The sequence below is a fragment of the Vigna umbellata genome, chromosome 11 (assembly GCF_029865625.1).
Source record: "Vigna umbellata cultivar VRB3 chromosome 11, Vumbellata_1.0, whole genome shotgun sequence".
In the NCBI taxonomy this organism is placed as follows: domain Eukaryota; kingdom Viridiplantae; phylum Streptophyta; class Magnoliopsida; order Fabales; family Fabaceae; genus Vigna; species Vigna umbellata.
This window is the reverse complement of record NC_142175.1, coordinates 19,257,249-19,267,318: the sequence shown is the minus strand read 5'-3', so window position 1 is coordinate 19,267,318 and position 10,070 is coordinate 19,257,249. Positions and strand designations below refer to the sequence as shown.

The window sequence follows — 10,070 nt, the reverse complement described above, 5'->3', positions numbered from 1 at the left end:
AAAATTTGAAAGAAAATTCCAAACTGAAACCATAATCTCATGCCAGTATCATATGTTCAAAGTTCTGGGACCAAGGGCATTCATTACTGCGTTCAACAAGTCATTCAAATTTGTATGTACCATGGAAAATTCTTTATAAACACTAAAAATAAGACAAAACAAAATCCATCTTTTTAAACTAAAATTATCTTATACACAATTTCATTCGTTTTTATATGAATTATTATGTATAACTCATGTTTAAACTAATTTTATTTTTATTTTTCTATTTTTTTTCTAAAGTATTTAAGAAGAAATTTCCTCCAAACTAACCTTAAATGTCTCATTCTATCATCAACCACAATTTGAAAAGTCTTTTCTGCAAAACCATATCTTATCAGCTGTTCTCATATGTAACTGAAAATTGCAAGGAAACTTCAAAATTTAATCCTAAATTTCCACATGGTCCTGGTGGACATTGCTTAGGCTAGTATCACACACACATAATTAATCCAAGGGCCAGTATAAGTTATAACCAAGCTTCTCATTAGAAAATTCAATCATTCAAATTTGAATTGAGCATGGAAAACTCATATAGCAGTTTACCATTACTGGATCTTGTATCTGTTATCTTCTTTTATGCATTGTTCCTACAAGGTGTCATTGCTGACATTATAGCAGCTTCCAATTCCTCATCCACTAATGAGGAACAAAAAGCTTTTTATCAGAGTGGATGGGGAGCTCAAAATATCTCAGAATACTGTAAATGGAATGGTATTGTGTGCAATGAAGCTCAAAGTGTTATAGAGATTTCAACTAAGAACAATTTTTATATTCCTTCAACACAAGCTCATATTCAGCATTTCAATGTGGCTGCATTCCCTGATTTAATCAGTCTAGAGCTTAGTGGATCAGGACTCAAAGGAAATATTCCTTCAGAAATTAGCTCTCTTAAAAAGCTTGTCCATCTTGATCTGTCTTCTAATTGTCTTCAAGGTGAGTTGCCTAGTTCTCTTTCAAGTCTCAATCAACTTCAGACACTAAATATTTCTAACAATTTTCTTACTGGTGAGATCCCTTCTACTTTACAGCACTTGATCCATCTCAAAGTTTTGGATCTTTCTCATAATAAGATTTCTGGTGTTATACCAGAGGGGATATCTGCACTGACAGAACTAACTAGTGTTCAACTATCCTGGAATCAAATAACTGGTTCCCTTCCATCTGGGATTGGGAAAATCCTAAGACTTCAAAGTTTAGATATTTCCAACAATCATCTTAAGGGACCTATCCCAGATGATGTTTTGAAGCATTGTCAGTATCTGCAGTTAAGGAATAACTCTTTAAATGGGAGCATTCCTTCTCAAGTAGGAAATATTTCATATCTAGATCTTAGTTATAATGACCTCACAGGCAACATACCTGAGGCCCTTCATTCTGTTTCTCACCTTAATTTGTCATACAATTCCTTTAATGCTTCAGATCACAGTTTTTGTGGTTTTCCAAAAGACTCTTTAATTGGTAACAAGGATATGAAAGATTCTTGCTCTTTTGATGTTGATGTTTCTGATGCTGATATTTCTCTTGTAATGATACTTGTCTTCTCTATCTTCAATGGCATGATTTTCTCAATGGTCCTTGTCTGTTGGGGAATTCATGTTTTCTGTCCCCTCCATAATGAGTTTGGAAATGAGCATAGAAGAAAGAATGGAGACATGCTTTCAATTTGGAACTATGATGGTAAGATTGCATTTGAAGACATAATTAAGGCCACAGAAGACTTTGATATAAAGTATTGCATAGGAACGGGTGCTTATGGGAGTGTGTACAAAGCACAACTTCCCAGTGGCAGAATTGTTGCACTGAAAAAACTTCACAAAGCAGAATCTGAAAATCCATCCTCTTACAAGAGCTTTTGCAATGAGACCAAAATCTTGACAGAAATTCGCCATCGTAACATCATCAAGCTTTATGGCTTTTGTTTGCATAACAAGTGTATGTTTTTAGTGTATGAGTATATGGAAAGAGGAAGCTTATTTTGCAACTTGTCTTATGATGTTGAAGCTCAAGAGCTGAATTGGAGCAAGAGGATAAATGTTGTAAAAGGAATAGCAAATGGCTTGGCTCACATGCACCATGATTGTACCCCACCCATTGTTCATAGAGACATAAGCAGTAACAACATTTTGTTAAACTCAGAGTTGCAGGCTTTCATCTCAGACTTTGGCACTGCAAGACTTCTTGATTTGCATTCATCAAATCAGACTCTTCCTGCTGGTACTTATGGATATGTTGCTCCAGGTAAAGTTTTATTGTTGTTATGGAACCACAAATTCAATATCTGTACGGATAACCTTTTGCATGAAAGTAATAGAATCATATACATTTTTGCTATGTATTTATTCATATCATAAGATGAACTTTAAATAACTCTGTATCTTACAATGCATGAATATGTACTCACATGATGTTCAAATTTTTTCACTTAAAAAAAGTCATGTGAGGTGTAATTTTAAATGGAAAGTAATTTGAAAAAGTGTTAGGTTTCTGATTTGGAAACCTAATCAAGAACTCTTCTCACACAAACAACAGAGAAACGCAGAAGAGAAAAGAATGGTATTGTATCTTATTCACAAAGAATTGAATAGGCAACAATGATACAAGAGGCTTAACCCTCCTCCACAGGACTTAACCTCTTAACCAACTAACTGTCAAAACAATAATCTGCACCTCCCAACTACCCAACTCCTATTTATACTAATACCTCCTCAGCTCCCTTAACTGACTAACTCCTCTAACTCGCCTTCCTATTTCTCCTTTCATATACAATCCACCCCTGTTTACCCTTAGGTCTATCAATACCTGCCTCCTGAAGTCCAACCTTGTCCCCAAGGTTGAAATCAGGGTATTGTTCCCTGATCGTGACTTCATCTTCCCAGGTTGCACCGTCTGAGCCTCCGACTTGCCACTCTATCAGCAACTGTGGCACTTCCACATCTCCTTGTTGTAGCTGCCGCTTTCCCAACACGTTCACTGGCCAGAACGATGGCCCTTCTCCCTGTAGCTCCTGCGGCAACTCCTTCTCCACCCCTTGCGTGCCTACAGCTTTATTTAACTGGGAAACGTGGAAGACGGGGTGTATCCTGGCTGTCTCTGGAAGCTGCAGCTTGTATGCTGCCTCCCCCACCTTCTGGATTATTTGAAAAGGACCGAAATACCTGGCTGCCAACTTTGAATGAAGTCTGGTTGGCATTGAAGATTGCCTATGAGGTCTTATCTTCAAGAAAACCCAATCTCCCACTTCAACATTTGCTGGTCTTCGCCTCTTGTTTGCCTGTCGCACCATTATTTCTTGGGCCCTCTCCAAATGAAAACGCAATTGTCTAAACGCTTCATCACGGGTTTGAAGCTCCTGGCTGACTGCTTCTACCAAAGTCTCCCCCGGAATAAAACGATGCAGAGAGGGGGGTGGTCTCCCATAAACTGCTTCAAACGGAGTGCACCTTATAGCCCCCTGAAAGCTGGTATTATACCAGTACTCCGCCCACGGTAAAACTGCCATCCACCCCTTTGGTTGCTCAGAGCAAAAGCACCGAAGATATCCCTCCAACACCCGATTCACCACCTCTGTCTGCCCATCGGTTTCGGGGTGATACGCAGTACTCATTTTTAGTTGCGTCCCCTGTCCTTTGAATAATTCCCTCCAAAAGTTGCTAAGAAATATTGGATCCCGATCACTAACGATGGACTGAGGTACCCCATGTAGCCGGACGACTTCCCGGATGAAAACTTCCGCTACTGTTCGGGCTGTGTAAGGATGTTTAAGCGGAAGGAAATGAGCGTATTTGCTCAAACGGTCCACAACCACCAATATCGCATCGTACCCCTGTGACTTCGGTAGCCTCACGATAAAGTCCATGCTCAATTCCTCCCACACAGCATTCGGAATTGGCAATGGCTGTAACAGCCCTTGAGGAGAAGAAGAGAGGTATTTATGTTGTTGACGTACAACGCACCTGGCTACAAACTCCGTCACTTCTTTCTTCATTCCAACCCAATACAGGGACTGGGCTATGCGCCTGTAAGTCCGGTAAACTCCTGAGTGGCCTCCTGTCTGTGTAACATGAAATTCGGCAATCAATCTGGGAATCCATTTTGATTGGGCCGACAGCACCAATCGTCCCTTATGGTGTAGTCTTTCATGTTCTAGGGTATACGCTGGGTGGGTATTAGGGTCCCTCTTTATATCTTCCATTACTCTCTGTAAGAAGTCATCAGTTTCTACTTCTCGCACCACCTCCTCAAAATCCTGCCAAAAGGGTCTGGCCAACACGCCCAGTTCTTTTTCTTCATCCTCTTCCCCCTCATATTTTCTAGACAGGGCATCTGCAGCTTTATTCGCAGCCCCTGATTTGTAAACTATCTGGAAGTCGTATCCCAACAGCTTTGCGATCCAGTCCTGTTGATTTTGGGTGGTAATACATTGCTCCAGCAAATGTCGGAGACTTTTTTGATCGGTATGAACGATGAATTTCTGCCCGACGAGGTAAGGCCGCCAATGTTGTATGGCCAGTACTAGAGCCATTAATTCCTCCTCGTATATTGACTTGCTCAACTTCCCCTCGGATATCGCCTTGCTAAAATAAGCTATGGGCCTCCTCTCCTGCATCAAAACTGCCCCCACTCCTCGGCCGGAAGCATCACATTCGATGTGGAATGGCTGCTTAAAATCGGGCAGCGACAGCACGGGTGTTGTCGTCATCGCCTTCTTTAACGACTTCCAAGCCTCCTCTGCCTCTGCGTTCCAAGTAAACCCACCTTTCTTTAGCAGCTCTATCAAAGGTCTGGCGAATTTTCCGTAGTCTCGGACGAATCGCCGGTAGTACCCGGTCAACCCCAAGAACCCTCTCAAGCTCTTCACTGTTCTTGGTCTTTCCCACTCCACTATGGCCTTTATTTTATCGTCGTCCATTTCCACGCCCCTGCTGGAAATGACATGCCCCAAATATTTAACTTGGGTTTGCCCGAATTCGCTCTTCCTCCGGTTAGCCACCCACTGTTCTCGCTTCAACGTCGACAGCACACTCGCTACATGCTCAAGATGTTCCTTCCAATTACAACTGTAAATCAGTATGTCATCGAAGAACACCAAGACATACTTTCGCAAATAGGGCCGGAGAAGACTCTTCATTGCGCTCTAAAACATCGCCGGCGCGTTGGTGAGTCTGAATGGCATTACTGCGAATTCGTAGTGCCCCTGGTGTGTTCGAAAAGCCGTCTTCTCAATGTCCTCCTCGTGCATGCGTATTTGATGATATCCGGCCTTCAAATCGATTTTTGAGAAGAAAGTCCCTCCTTTCAGTTCGTCTAGCAACTCCTCGATGACGGGAATGGGAAATTTGTCTGGCACAGTCGCGCGATTGAGGGCCCGGTAGTCTACACAAAAACGCCAGCTGCCGTCTTTTTTCTTCACCAGAATTACCGGACTCGAATACGGACTGTGACTTGGTCGGACCACCCCCGTCCGGAGCATCTCGGCGATCTGCTGCTCTATCTCGGTCTTCATCACGTGCGGGTACCGATAAGGTCTGACGTTGACGGGGTCACTTCCTTCTTTAAGTGTTATCCGATATTGCATGCCTCTGTTAGGTGGCAAGCTGGTGGGCTCCGCAAACACCACGTCATATTGGTCTAGAAGCTGCTCCATTTCATCCTTCTGTTTTTCTGTAAGGCCCACATACTTCTGGCCCCTATTATGGGCCTCAATGGAGCCCAATTCCCAGATCATCATCCAAGCTTCTGCATTGTTTATTTTTAATAAAGCCTTGGATCCCACCACCTTTCGTTCCAACTTGGGATCCCCTCTCACAGTTATCTTCTTCTCTCCTTGCCGATATACCATCGTAAGTTTTCCCCAATCTACCGTCACCTCCCCCAGCTTCTTCAACCATTCAATGCCTAGTATTATTTCCACTCCCCCAAGCTCAAAAAGGTAAAATTGTTCTACAATTTCGGTGCCCCCCAGCTCCAAAACTACTTGCTCACAACACCCGCTAATCTTTTTCTTCTGACCGTCCCCCAAACTGACGAAATAAGGTTGGGTCTCCCTTACTGCCATACCCAGTTCCGCCACCAAACATCGGCTAATAAAGTTGTGGCTCGCGCCACTGTCAATCAGAACAAGCACCTCTCGTTCTCCTATTCGTCCCTTTAATTTCATTGTTCTGGAAGTAGTCAGACCCCCCGCCGACAGGGCCGATAATTCCATCCCGGCGATATTCACTTCTGCTTTCGTTTCGCCTCCTTCTTCCTCCTCCTCATCCACCATAATCAACATTCGAAGTCCTCGTTCTGGGCATCGATGGCCCGGGCTGAACGGACCGCCGCATCGGAAGCATTTTCCCTCCTCCCTCCTTTTCAAGTACTCAGAATACGGCAAGTTACGCGGACCCCGTTCTCTTCCTTCGCCGGTGATTCTAGCAGCGCCGGTTCCTTGGGTCGTCTCCCTCCTCACCGACCCGACACTCTCAACAGCCCCCCTCCTCCTCTGTTTTGCGAGTCCCTCGTTGGATCAACTCATGTGACTACGCCCGTCGATCGTCCCCACGAATTCTGACTTTTGAAACCCGATCCTCCTCCCGTCTTCAGCGGTGTACACAATTTTTCTACGTCCCTCGCGATCCGCGTCGTCGTCATGAGATCTGGGGGATCATGCGGCCTCACGTGGTCGCCCACCTCCTCCCTGAGTCCCGCCATAAAGTATCCAAGGATTTGCTCCTCCGGAATCTGAGTCATCTGACCCACTAGCACCTCGAAATCCCTGATATAGTCCTCCACTGATCCTGTCTGCTTAATCGCCGATAGTTTCTCATACACCGTGCCCCTTGTTCCTCCTCCAAATCGAATCCCTAATGCTCTCTTCAACCCTTCCCACGAATAATTCTTTGTTTTTTCACGCCAGAATCGAAACCAACTGCCAGCGTACCCTTCCATACTAATGAATGCCAGTTGCAACTTCTCCTCCTCTTCTACCTTCTGTACCTCAAAAAACTTCTCTGCCCGACTAATCCAATTCCAAGGTTCGCCCCCTTCGAACACCGGAAGCTCCACCTGTTTCCGCCAGTTGGGCATCGTCCCCGTTCGTCCTACTCCTGTTTGTCCTCCATTGCCTCCTGGCCCTCCTCCGTTATCGTTTACAGATGATTCACTGCCCTCCCGACGCTGTCCCCTATTGTCGTTCTTGTGATCCCTCAAGATCGTCAAGATTGCTTGAATATCTTGGCGCATCACCTCGTAGTTTTGCCTCAAGGTTCCAGTTTCATGATGCAAGAACACTGTCTCCGCCTTCGTTTCTGCTATCGCGACCTCCACCGCTTCAATTTGCCCTTCAACATTCACCACTCTTCCCTCCATTGCCCTCGAACGTCGTCGCTCCCTTCTAGTGGATCCGGCAGTTCGGACCAATTGTTAGGTTTCTGATTTGGGAACCTAATCAAGAACTCTTCTCACACAAACAACAGAGAAACGCAGAAGAGAAAAGAATGGTATCGTATCTTATTCACAAAGAATTGAATAGGCAACAATGATACAAGAGGCTTAACCCTCCTCCACAGGACTTAACCTGTTAACCAACTAACTGTCAAAACAATAATCTGCACCTCCCAACTACCCAACTCCTATTTATACTAATACCTCCTCAACTCCCTTAACTGACTAACTCCTCTAACTCGCCTTCCTATTTCTCCTTTCATATACAATCCACCCCTGTTTACCCTTAGGTCTATCAAAAAGTACTTGCAAACTTATTGTATTTAGTTTTCCACCTTTATCCATCACACATTCATCTATGATGGATCTTCGAGAGAGGATTTCTAGATATGGTATCTTAAGAAAATGAGTTTATGAATATTTTTTCTTGTTATTTAACTTTTTCCTTTATTTTCAGTATGTGGAATTTAAAGTCACTTGGATTCCTAACAAATCGATGTTACTCAACTTTCTCATTTATACTCAATACATGAGACTTAGAATTATACTTGGATTTCTAATGAGTCGGTCACCAAGAGTAACTATCAACTTTGATACACTAGTAAATCTTTCAAGAAATGATTAATTAAAAAGACACAATACCAATGAGATTGATATCACCATCAATTCAAAACCTTTAAACAATGAATTTATAAGTTTTCTTTCATATACTTACTTAACCTTTTCTTTTCTATTCAATGAGACATAAACTTACATTTATATTCTCACCAATCTACCTCTGAAATAAAGGCTACAAAATATAATTATTAGTTTTATCACTAGCTGAAGTTATTTTTGTCCATTTCTGGTTTAAAGTATTCATACTTAACAATATATATTATCTTTGATTTATTGGAAATGCCTTCCCAATGTATCTGAAGGATTCATAATTCGAAAAACAGAAATTCAAATCTTGATTTGATAATCCTTTTACTTACAATGTTTGTTTGGTTGATGTAGAATTGGCTTACACCTTGAGTGTGACCACCAAATGTGATGTTTATAGCTTTGGAGTGGTGGTTTTGGAAGCAATGATGGGTAGACATCCAGCTGAATTGATTTCTTGTTTATCAGAACCATCCATTCAGAAGAAGAAGCTGAAAGATATATTGGACTCACGTATTCCACTACCATATTTTAGAAAAGATATGCAAGATATTGTGTTGTTGTAACATTGGCATTAGCATGTTTGAGTCCCCACCCAAAATCCAGACCATCAATGCAGGAAATAGCTAATGAGCTTTTAGCTTCCAAGCCACCATTGCTTTGGCATTTTGATAGCATTTCCATCCACCAACTCATGAAGCAAAAAGTATATATAATTGGTAGAAGTTAGGAAACTCTCATAGTTATTTATGATGTGATTGTATTATATGACTCATTGATGTAATTTTTTCTTGCTTATAAGAATATTGTTATGGGTAGTAGTCTTTTTGTCTCGATGTTAAAATACCTTTTTTTTTCAATTTTTATCCCACCATTTTAAATTATTTCAATTTAGTATCATTTTCAATATCCCTTTTATGAAAAGAAAGTCAACATAATTCGTTTCATTGAGACTAAATTGAAAATTTTCAAACACTAAAATGAAATTGAAAAAATATATAGTAGTAACTTACTTTTTTGTTTATTAAAAGTTTAGGAAGAAGGGAACGTTGCCGGTGTAAAAAAGTTTTAATGAAAAGAATAACATTTTATGTTTGTTAGATAATATAATGTAATAAACCATTAACTTTTTATGGAAATTTTAATTAACATTGCGTGTAAACATGTTTAAATGATTCATGATTCTTGAACATAATTTTTTCTTGTTCACCAAATGTATCTCCAGATAAAATTTGCTTAGAAAATCATGTTAAAGTTACGTAATAATTTCAACTTCAGATGATATACTTCTAGCTAAAGGAGGATGTGGAGAAAAAGTTCCTAGTAAGATTTTTTTTTCCCCTTTTAAATATATCAGTGCAAAAACTGCCATTGTAATCTTTTCTGAAGGAAGTGATGAACATTTTTGTGATACATGAAAAAAATATAAGGTATTACTAAAAAAATAATGTTCAAACCATGAATTTGACAACTTAACATGGTTTATACTTGGCTCAAAAAAGAAAGTTCTACTTCTCTGCATGAGAGACCATAATATTGAAGAATGTTAAAGAAGTCAATGTAATCATTGAGTCATTAGCAACAAGTGACCATCAAGTACAATATGAGAAAAGTGAATCTTCTAAGAGATGTGAATTCTAGAATTAAGAACATGTGTAGAAGGGAGATATGACAAAGACCATGAGACTCACATTTGACGCCAATTATAAGTCTTAAACTTTGATCTTTTAAACAAACAAAATCTTTTGATAAAAGAAATAACACAATAGAAAATTTATTAGATGACTAATGAATAATAGATTAAAAGGAGACCTAGGGACATAAAAGACACTATTAATAGATAAAAAAAGGAAAAAAAATTAATAGTACCAATACCATGAGTTAAAACCCTAAATCCCTCAACCATTGCAATAGAAGGTAAATTATTAGAAGTGGATAAATAAAAAATAAAGATTTGT

At 40.6% G+C, this 10,070-nt stretch overlaps 1 pseudogene across 1 annotated transcript; it reads left to right on the top strand.

The window, feature by feature from the left end:
- The first annotated feature begins 344 nt into the window (after positions 1 to 344).
- On the top strand, positions 345 to 8,933 carry LOC124820382 (MDIS1-interacting receptor like kinase 2-like; annotated as a pseudogene). Its single transcript, XR_015783109.1, has 2 exons — positions 345 to 2,280; positions 8,467 to 8,933. The product of XR_015783109.1 is annotated as an MDIS1-interacting receptor like kinase 2-like (transcript).
- Positions 8,934 to 10,070: the final 1,137 nt, after the last annotated feature.